Genomic DNA, 12,092 nt, shown 5'->3' on the forward strand with positions numbered 1-12,092 from the left:
AGACATGCATGGCAATGTTAACTTAGTTATACCATTTTTTTTTTGTTATACTGGACCCTAGAGATTGATTATATCACTTAATTAATCAAATTTTTATTATTTTTTTAATAAAACATTACAATTTTATCATTAGTAAAAAATTAAATGAGTTTTTAAAATTCAAATCTAATTATTAAAAATAACTTAAATTAATTTTTATTCACAAAACTTACTCGAGAAAATCATAAAAACATATATAAAACAAACTGTTGAAACATTATTATTATTATTTTTAAAAAAAATCAATACAAAAATCTTATTATTAATTTTCACGAAATTCTGTTTCTAAGAAACTAATATTGGCTTAAAAGAGAGTAGTTGTGTTGTATAACGCAAAGTCGCTACATAAAGGAAACGTAAAACGTTTTGAGTGAGGGGACAAACCGTTGAGTTTATATGAAAATGAGTTCATCAATCATTAAATTAAATATTCGCATATAAATTTATATATTTTATATATATACTTTAATTATTTATATATATAAATCTCAATATAAATATTTAATCTGATTGTTAAATTCATTCTCATGTGAAGTTAATACACTCAAACGTTTCCCACATATTGGCCAATGGAAAATGGCCACACAAGCAATGAATCCAGCATATTATTCCCGTTAGCTAGCTGTGGCTTTTTCTCTGCGATCTTCAAAGTTTAGAGAAACCTCTCTTCCTCTCTTTGTTTTTCCTTTATTTTCTGCATTTTTTTGGAGGGATCAACCTATAGAATTCTAAGGTTCTTTTCCCCTTCTTTTCAAGATATGTTGTCCTTATTAGATATAGCCAACATGGTTTCCTCTCAATTATCTACGCCCTTCCACAATCGCTTACTTCTTCCAATGGGACTAGCCGATGCTCTTCCCTATGATTATAGGCCTATTTAGAATTGAGGTTGATGGTTAGAAAAAGCACTTTTTGAAAAAATATCACTTTACATTAAGTTTGGAGGATCCAAATTGCTTTTCTGAATAAAAGTATTATTTTAAATATTGTTGAAAAAAGTAGTTTGAAAAAAGTTATTTTGTTATTTTAGTGTTCTTATGACTAAAACTTATAAAATTTAATTTTAAATTGTTTTTTAATACTCTCTAATTCGTATATTTAAAAAAGTGATTTTTTTTTTCAATAACAGTTTCAACAGCAATACTAAACAAGCCCTTATATGTTATTGTAAAAAGCGGTTTGGAAAGAGCTGATTAGTTATTTTGGAGTTCTTACATGACAAAACATGTAGCATAGAAAATTATTGACACATGATCAAACCTTTGAACATAAAACGAGATCTAATCTAAAATCTTAAAATAACAAGATTCAATCAAGAATCTAAGAATAAAATAAAGCAAACATAGGTTTATTAAGAAAAAAACTTCATTAAATAACTATGAAAGCTATAAATTAAAAAGTCCTAATTTAAATAGGAATAATATTTTAGAATCCTAAATAAACTAGACATAACAACCAAAGCTAAATAGGAATTAAAGAATCCAAGTTATAATAGAAACTCTAAACTAAGTGGGACTTCAAATACAATTTTTTTTTTTTAATTTAGCACTGCAACAAAAGGTAAAATTGATGGATTATAGATTAAAATGAGGAGCTTCCATATGATGGGATTGATTGAAAGAGACAAGAAGGAGAAAAGGGCGCAATCCAGTCACTACTTGGAGAAAGATACAAAATTGTTAAGGGGTAGATTTTTACCTCTAAATTATGAACAATATTTGTTTTAATCTTATCAAAATTGCTTGTAGGGAAATAAGAGTGTCAATGAGCATAACGTTAAATTCTTGAGGTTGGCAGCAAGAAATCACTTGTTCAAAAGTGATTCTTAACAAGCAGTGCAATATTTGAGGGGATCAAAACCTTCAATTCGTGATAAAATTAGAATTCAGTTAGTGATGAGTGTGCAAGAGGTAAAGAACTTAGCCTTGAAAGCTGAGATGATGTTATAGGAGTAAGGAACTTAGCCTTGAAAGCTGAGATGATGTTATAGGAGAAAACTCGCCAAATTTATTATCCCGCATATGATGGAGATGACCACCAAGCTGTAGCTGAAAAGGAGGAAACCTCACAAGATGTTTCTTTGGTTGTAATATGGAAAGAGCTAAGAAGCCCGCAAGTCTGAACAACAAAGCCAGTAGTTCTAATTAACCCTCCAAAGACCAATAATCCCTATGCTAAACACGCTCCAATCAAATGCTATAGGTGTAATGAGATGGGGCACAGGTTTAATTAATGTCTAAAAAGGAAATATGTCAACATTATTAAAAGAAGTGATGATGGCTATCACGATCCAAAATTTTGTGTCATGACCGGTGCATAATTTAAGTATTCTTAAATCATACAAGCTTATCAGAGTATCTTGAATAAATATATTGTCACTTACTAATCCCAAAAAAATAGATAAAATCCAAATAAACAAAATACTAAATAAACATCATAAATATCCCATAAATAACTGCGGAGTCTCTACAGATTTCAAATAAAAACTTAAACTGTTCAATAAATTAAACTAATTATTAGCCCGAGGAAATATGAATTCGAGCATACCATGAGAACAAATCAAAGATTGTCTTTCTCCAGAAAATGGGCTGAATATTTGGATCAACTGCAAAATTCTACTAATCTGAAATAGATAACAGATAGAGAAAATGTGGTTTGAGCTAATGCTCAGTGAATGATAATTATAACACACAACGGAACAAGAACAGGTAGACGCTTGATTAATTTCGCAATAAATTTTCTATCCAATAAAATCATGCTTATGCTATCAAAATCATTAATAAAATAATTTTACAAAACATATAAATAAAAGATTTATTCAATAAAATTTTATGGTACAGTACACCAGGGTGATGATACCTCATATCATCAAAGGCCAGATGGTAAGCGCGCTACCAGATATTAGATACCTTCATCCTCCTTCACAAATATCAATGCATATGATACTAATACAAACCATAAATTGCAATGATGCATGACTCAACAATGCAATCTAATATCGTGATAGTCCACACGGTGGGGCCAGATAATAGATACAGATACTGGCCACAGATACCAATTCAAAACATAAAACCAATTTGTACAAATCAATCAAAATCAACAAAAAAATTTCAGATAACAAATAATAACTGATAGTGCAATTCCAACAGTTAATTTCAATAATTTTAGAGAGTCAATAAGATCAAATCAATCTCAAATAAATTTAGTGTAACACATTGATAAATTTTATAGTAAGATATCAATTAATATAAAGACATTAAAAGCTTGTTCCTGGAATCCTAATGGCTCTAATGCAGAGATAATTGACAAAATTAATTATTTAATCAAAATCGGAATAAAATTCAATAATAAAGTAAAACTCTAGCAAAATCAGATGTAAAATAATTGCTAAAATATTAATTTAAAATTTCATTTAATAACAAATTTAATACTAAAAAATTTTAAAAGAGACTAAAACGGTGCCATGTACTATAATTACCACTCACTTGGAACCTCCATCCATAACAATAGCTAGATTCAATAAAGGAATGATAACTTCAACTGACAGATTGAATATTCGAATCTCTCACACACCCAAAATATAAAAGAAAAATATCAAATAATAATAAAATAAAATAAAATAACTTTAATTTATATATATTTTCGATGGACGTGGACGAACAGGGGACAAGGATAGACATAGGATGAACAAGAATATATATGTTACAAGTATACAAGTATTGGTAAAGGAGGAAACCTTTATATATTTTCTTTTTTTTTTGTGATATAAAAATAAGCTATTGTCTAACAGTAATCATGATCAACCCAATTCAATACCAATGGCCAAAGAAAAAGAAAAAAAAATGAATTTCTATAGTATAGTTGTAATAATTCAAGGAAGGAAAATAAAAATCAAATTCACTCATTATTGAACAAAGAAATATAATTTTTACCTTGAAAATAAAATCCAAGGTGGTGAATAGAGAAGTAAAAATTTAGGAATTTTCTGCGCACATCAGATTATAAATCGTATATATATATATAACAATAAATAAAAGATGATGAAAAATACTTATTTGAGAGTATTTGGCAGAAAAGAAGGTAGTAAACAGGCTTTGAGAGTATAGTTTTGCAGAAAGATAATTATGGTATATATACTTCAAGAGTTTTATTAGGTTTAAAATTGATATAAGAGTTATTATTGAACTGGGTTATTCAAATTATAAATATATATTTAATTTCAAAAATAATATATATATATATATATATATATATATATATATATATATATATATATATATATATATATATATATATATATATATATATAAGTAGGCCATCCAATAAAATATTTATTTTTTTATAAATATATTAAAATATAATTAGTTAATCAAAATAAATAAATAAATAAATAAAATATTGGGCTTCCACAATGGCTTTAAAATCTATTGTGGACCTGATAGGGAGAATGAAGAGGAAGATGGTTAACAAAAAGAATCTACATACTTCATAAAAAGGTCAATGTTCTTACAAAAAATTAAAGACAAGCCATCAAAAGACTTTATAGAGCAAAGGGATCATCTTGAATTTTAATTTGACATCTTTACAATGCTTTTTACTATGATGAATGATGAAAAGTTTGAACAGAGTGTTATAAGAGAAGAAAAACATCAAGCCATAGGGGTTTCAATGAATATTGAAATTTTCTCTCTAACAATTTTCTTAATGTTTTTGTTGATTTTATTTGTCTATGTGAGCTTAAGCATGCTAAAGAAGACGTGAAATTGCTCAAATCAATTTTGTTCAAGCCAATCTTTTTAATAGCATTCAAGAAGAAGCTATGGTGTGATTTTCTAATAGAGATTTCGATTCATCTAACACTTTAAAATTTGAAGTTGAATTTATCTCAAATGGAGGATAATGGTGTGGGAGATAGTTGTTCCATTATTGTTTGGTCCAGAAATCAACTCAAGGTCAAGTTTTTTTTTTTTTTTTTTTTTTTAAGTGTTGGTGAATAACGTAATGCTAAGTTAAAAAAAAAAGAGTATTTGAATTTAGAATTTCTATTATAATTTGGATTCTTTAATTCCTATTTAGTTTTGTTTTGTTATTTTAGTTTATTTAGGATTCTAAAATATTATTACTATTTAGATTAGGACTTCTTAATTTATTTCTACTTAGATTAGGATTTGCAACTCTATAATTACCTATTCTATTTTCATTATTTACAAGTTTTTAGATTTATTCAATTAAGTTTTCTTCTTTATAAAGTTATATTTGATTTACTTTATACTTAACTTTTGGATTGAATTTTATTTTTTAAAATTTTGGATTAAATCTTATTTTATTTTAAAGTGTTTAATCGTGTGTCACAGCATCAGTATAGCTAAAATATGCCAAATATAACTTTGAATTAATTTCTAATACCTTTTAATTAACATTTTAAGGAAGTATTTTTCTCTGCTGTAACTAACGACAATGTCAGATAAAACTTATTTTGAGTTTTATTTTTTCGATGTATTTGGACCTGCTCTTCTCAAGCCTTATCACAATTTAGTTTTGAAAACTCAAATTTCGATTGTCACTTATGTCGCAAGGGTTTTGCGGTCGCTAAGCAAATTCTTACAGAAATGGAAAGTGAGGAGTCGCTACTTTAATTTTGAGGGAAAATTAAAGAAAACTATTTATTATTTTAAAAAAAATTGAAAAGAGTGTTTACCACTTCTAATTTTAGAGATTCGGGGTTTTGGGTCCGTATACATGTGGGGAAGGTGTTAGGCATCCCATATCGTCCCTCAATGGGGTAGATAGATTTAAACATGTGCTCTCTATAAATTACTGCTTATAATTTTATTAGAGTTTAAATTATAATATTGGTTCCTGTATTTGCAATATAAAAGATGGAATGCATAAATATAGGAACACTCAATATCTCACTATTAGAGTAGGCCCAAATACAAAGGTAAATGGGATGACCCCAAAAGTAAATTTGACTCCATTTACTATTTTACTAAATTCCTCCCTCTGTAAAACTAGGACTCTAATTTTAAAAAGGTCTCATTTGATTCCTAGAGATTTATAACAAGTAATGAGGATTCCCAACTTACTCATCATTAATTTCATCATCAGTATCCAAATAATAGAGGATGTCGTGTGTGAAATGAGTATTTTAAGAAAAAACATGATACTTGATAAAATTGAATAAGATGGGTTTAGATTTTCATTCCTTTCAATTGAGACTTCAATTGAAAAGGGAATGTATTGATTAAAACCTAGAGAATTTAATTCATTAATGAGGACCCTCAATCAATGAATCAAAGTCCCATCATCAGTATAATCAACTGTTATTCTCTACCCACATTGACTCAATTTAGATTATTCATATATTTATAACTTACAGATTTATAAAGGGTCGTTTTCGAGACAACTTGCATAAAATGCCATTTTGGCGTGCACAACCACACATGTATTTCATTCTGTTAGCTAGAAAAAAATTTTAACCAATTTCTAACTTTTAAAAAGTCTTCAAGAAAATGAACACTTTGTGTGCCACTAAACTGATAATTATCCTATTTGTACATTTGATTAGAGGCATTTTGTATTATATTTAAAGCTAAAATTAATGTTTATATATTGTGTAGAATGTGAAAATTTAAATTGATTTCGAAAAGATGAACAAAACAGTGAATGGATACTTTAGGTTAAAAAATCAAGGAAGGACTCTCCCATAAATTAGAATATACAAATAGAACATCGGGAATGGTTCAAAGAAGTGTTCTCCCTTGTACCTATGATGGTTATTTGAAAAGGGCTTTAAGGATTTAAAGAATGACTCTCCTTTGAGTTAAAAGCATAAATGGTATGTAAAAATTTTAAGGATTCAAGGAAGGGTTCTCCCGTGAACCTAAAATAGTGGAACGTCATAAAAATAATCAGTATAGGTCTAAGAAAAGACTTTCCCTTAACCAAAAGACATGCTAAGATTGCACAAACTCAAAAGATAAAATTAGAGAAAATCCAAGGAAGAACTCTCCCTTGATGCAAAAGTAAAATAATGTTATGTTTAATAAAATACTTAACATAGGTCCAAGGAAAGGACTTTCCCTTGAACCCTATATCATAAAGAGGTTGCATTTCAAAATATTATTATCATAAGGTCATTTTAAGAAATGAAGAAAATGGTTATGCCGACTTTAAGGGGATGAGAATATGACCATGTATTATTACTCAGATAAACATACTAGAATATCGAATCAAGTAATGCTAGTTTTTTAATAAAATTCTATAAACCAATGTCATGTCACGAATATTGTCTCCAAGCTCTTTCAAAATGAAGATAATGAGACATTTATAATGTAAGATCAAAAGTAATATTTATAGAAAAAAATGTTTCAATCAACGATGCAATATTCATAGAATGAAAGTATTTCAACGAAAATGTAATATTTATAGAATAAAAATAATTCCACGAAAATGTAATATTTCTAGAATAAAAAGTTTTTCAATCAATGTCAATCCTAATCTTGTACACCTATAAGTTTGGCAAGATAAAAGGCTAGAAAAACTCAATACATCATAAAGATAATTAGCGGAAATGCAGGAAAGAGAGAGATCGAATTCCAGCCTACGTATGGCCCAAGATGCTCACTCATAATCGCACAATCGGACTATATACATATTTTACAAGGAAAGAATGGTAAATAACCTCAAAGGAATTTTTACCTTCGATGAAATTTGAGAAATGATGGGATAGTTGACTCTTCTTGACATTTGGTGCTTGCGGAGCTACGTGGAAAAGCCCTATCGAATCAACCTTTTGAGATAATGAGCTATCGTGCAGTCCCTTTGGAGAAAATTGGGATCGTTTTTTCGAACAAGAAATATGGGAGCTCTTAAAAGAGTTCTTGTTTTGAGAGTGAGGAGACCCTAAAAAGGCTTCAAAGACTCTTCTTATCCACTTCCTTTCTACCCTTTTTCCAAACTCCAGAAAAAGACCCCCCTAACAGTAAAACTTTAGGTATTTATAAAGAGTGTAAACCCTAGAATGGAGATGGAAAAGGAAGGTTGAGATTTAAAAGGATAAATCTGAGGGTCAAGAATTAAAAAGATCAATAATCAAGGGTGTAGATCAACTCAGGACTCTTTTGTCTTTTTTTTCTTTGATTTAAAGATAGGATTTATGCCTTATAAGTTAGACCAAAGGTTGGGATTCAAAAGTACAAAATTTATTTTTATTGCTTTTGATCTCTGGGTCAAGAATTTATCCTTACAAGTAGCATCAATGGTAAAGATTGAAAAGGTACCAAAATACTTTAACTAACTCAATTTGATGGTGAAAATTTAATCTCTAAAATCTAGGGCTATGATTTAATGGTATACATTATCTGATGGCCAAGTGATGATGTTTCTTTTTCTGAAGTCCTGGCTTGCCCAATCTTTTACCTAATCTTTATTTGATTTCTTTGTCCGACCTTGTCTGGTTTCTTTATCCGATCTCTTTATTCAATTTCTCTATCCGATTTTTCTTCATCCGCTCCCTCTTTATCCGATCTTTCTTTATCCAATCTCTTTATCTGACTCTTCTGTGGTTGGCCAAAGTGTAGTTGAAATTTCCCAAGGCTAGGCCTTCTATTAGTTAAGATCGGAAGCACTGGTCCCATTTGAGTTCGAACTTAATTGGGTGAGCCCAATCTCGGTCGATCTCTTTCGTCATTGATTCCCTGTCAAGCTCAAGTCAGAAAATTTGGGAAATAAAAATTTCACAACCCGTTCAAAAGTACGTCTCGAAAATTGGAAAGGCATTAATTTTTTTTTTTAATATCCAAGACGTCGTCTCGAACCTCTCAACCATTAATGTACTGGGCTATATATATCTGCGAATAATTTTCATTTCATGCTTTTTCTCCTCCATTCTCTCTCAAATTTCTCTGGTGAGTATTTCATTAACTCCAGCGTTTCCGATGACACAACTTTTATTTCAGCGAAGGTATAATCCTTAATTCTATTTATTTTCTATTTATTTCTTTTTTCTTCCTTGGTTGGAGATGAGTGGCAGCAATAGCCAGAGGGCGATGAGTCCACCTTCAGTTAATATTTCATAGACTTCTGACGAGGGTAAGGATGCAGGAACTAGTGGCCAAAATGAAGTTGTAATACAGACAGAACTGATCTCAAACCAGTTCTCCAGCTTGAGCAAATAAGAAGCCCTGAACAATGGAAAAGAATCTCTCACGGTGGATAAAGTGAAGTCAGTTTTAAAACTTTTTGAGCTGACCTACATAAGTCAAAAGTTCAACCTCTCGGATGACGCGTACAAGCTCATTAGATGTCACGAGGATTTCTGAGCTGACCATAGTTTTTAGGAGGAGGACCAGATTGTCGCGTACGAGGAGCAATTAAAGGAGGGGCTATGGTTCCCCTTGGAGCAATTTTATAGGGATGTACTAAACTACCATTGTGTCTACGTGGCCTAATTACACACGAACTCCTGGAGAACCTTGGTAGCTTTCTGAGGCTTGTGCCGAGCTAAGGGCTTGGTGCCTACGGTGAAGGTGTTTGCTGAACTATATTGCCTCACAAGACGGAAGAATGATGAGTACTAGTTCTTTTAAGCGAAGCCGAACTGTGGGCTTTTTGCCAAGCTCCCCTCTTCCTTAAAGAACTAGAAAGATCGATTTTTTGTTCTATGAAGTCAGGATCCTTGAGGTTTTGAGGGCATTCTGCGGAGTTGAAACTACCTAGCTGAAAGGCCCCAAGATGATATTGTGTTGAATGGGGACAAGGATGCGGTTGTTACAAAACTTAAGTGCCAAGCCAACACTCATCGATATCTATGCGCTGACATCTTTGGGCCGAGCTAAAGTGGTGGTTGATGAATGTGGTCGCCTAGGAGAATGTCCCACTATAACTTTTTGATCTCGGGCCCAAAAAGGGTAAATTTTGTGTGTGTGTCTCTCTCAATATATATGAACTCACTAACTTCTTTTTGTGTGTAGACATGGTGGGAGGCAAGGCCGAGAAAGCTGCCAAGAAAAGGAAAAGAGAACTCGCCAAGAGAGTTCTCGAGAAGAAAGAAGCTGCTGCTGCTACTAGGGCTAAAGAACTTGAAGCCTAGAAAATAGCTCGAGTGGAAGAAACGAGCTCCCCAGCTCAGGCCCAAGATGAACTCGTCATCGTGAGATTGGCTCCCTCTATAGATCAGCCTTCGTTTTAATCGCCGGTCTTTGCCACTTTTGAAGGCTGTTCATTCAGGCAAGCAGTTTCATCTAGGCAACCGATCTCCCAAGGTGCTTAAGTTCTTCTAAGGTCCCTGGAGAGGAACCAATATGTGAAAGGGAATATAGACTTGGCCCAGGTCACTGGTGCAACCATATGCTTTCTCGAAGATCAAACTTGGATGGGCCCAGAAAGCATCGATGATCTCCTCAACCAATCTATAAGCCTGAGCTTGGAGGCAGTCGCCACCCAACACATGGTGAAAGATAAGGTGAACTTTCTGAGGAGGGAGATGTCAAAAGCGGTCAACAAGATTATCACATGTAAGGGCCACTTGATCGCTACAAATGCTTGGGTTGAAGAACTTGAGCGATAGGTTAAGTCTTCTGAGGAGCTCATGGCTCGGCTACAAAAAGAACTGGAGGATGCCAAGGCAAGCCAGGCTGCTAACTTGACCAAGTTCTCTGTGGAGGCGAAGGAGAACGAGGCAATTGAGAAAGAAGCCAGTGCCTATGTGCAGGCCCATAGCGATTTACTAGCCGAGCTACTGAAGAGATATCCCAATGAAGACTTTTCTTGGCTCGAGAAGCTCGCCCCGAGTGCTGGAGCTGAGAGTGAAAGTGAGGGGAAGGGCGGCAATGTAAATGATGTTCGGGCTGGTGGAGATCCGCCCACTGAATAATTGTAACTTGAAAATAATAGTCAATTTTTTTAAAGTTGATCTTTTGTTAAGTAACAGTTCCACTTTTCTAGAATTAAATCTTCATTGAGATCGGATGGTTAATAAAATGGGATTGAAATTCAATTAAAACTTAAATGAGCGTAAAATTGAACTTTAATTAAAACTTAAATGAAAATGAAATTAACTCTTAAACGAGTATATAAAAATTAAAATTTAATCACAACTTAGATAGGCATTTAATTAAGACTTACATAGTCATAAGAAATGAAATTGAAACCTAATTAAAACTTAAATGAATATAGAAAATTAAAACATAATTAAAACTTAAAACTTAATAACAATTTAAATGAGCATATAAAAAAATAACAACCCAATCGCATATTATATATTTAATTAATTAAACTTTATTTGTTATTTTTACAGACCCAATCAAAATATAGTGTTAAAAGAAATCATTGATTCAGCCGAAATATGGTGTCCACAACTTATGAAAACTCAAAAAATTTACTTGTTGGGCTAGATGCTGATGGATCAGTTTATGACGATCCCGCTGTCATCTGTAGCTGGACCAACATGCCAGTCTCGGATTCTCCATCTGCTAACCCAAAATTTAACCTGCTTCTTTCTTCACACTCAGCATCAATTTTTTTAATGTACACATAAATTTTACTCAAAAACTTTTACACATGATTCATGACACGCATTGGTATCTGTCCTGAGTCATAACTTTAAAAAACTAACGTCAAAAATCAAAATTCTAATAGAAATTTGAGTCCTCAGTCGGTGCAATTTTCAATGCTTGATAGTTCTTTTTTCTTCCGCTTCATTTTTATAGAATACAGGGGTTCAAAGATATATTTTTCCCTCTAGCTGTCTTATCAAATAAAAACTAAGGCAATCAGAGTGCTGCCTATTCAAACCATCTCCTATAACTTGGCAGTGGGTTTGGAAGGCAATTATCAAAGCTTTCTAAGCCTGAATTTCAGTTTTAATCGAATAATTGAATTGATTTAATTTAGTTATTTTATTTAATTTTTTAAATTATTAGTTTGATTGAGCTCACTTTATGATTTTAAGAAATTTCAATTATTCAGTTAGATTATTTTTATTAAAAACTAATTGAAAATTTCATGTCATATCCTTAGAGACCTTATATAAGATTTTTCTTACTTAAACA

Source organism: Hevea brasiliensis, chromosome 8 (assembly GCF_030052815.1).
Source record: "Hevea brasiliensis isolate MT/VB/25A 57/8 chromosome 8, ASM3005281v1, whole genome shotgun sequence".
NCBI classification, from domain to species: domain Eukaryota; kingdom Viridiplantae; phylum Streptophyta; class Magnoliopsida; order Malpighiales; family Euphorbiaceae; genus Hevea; species Hevea brasiliensis.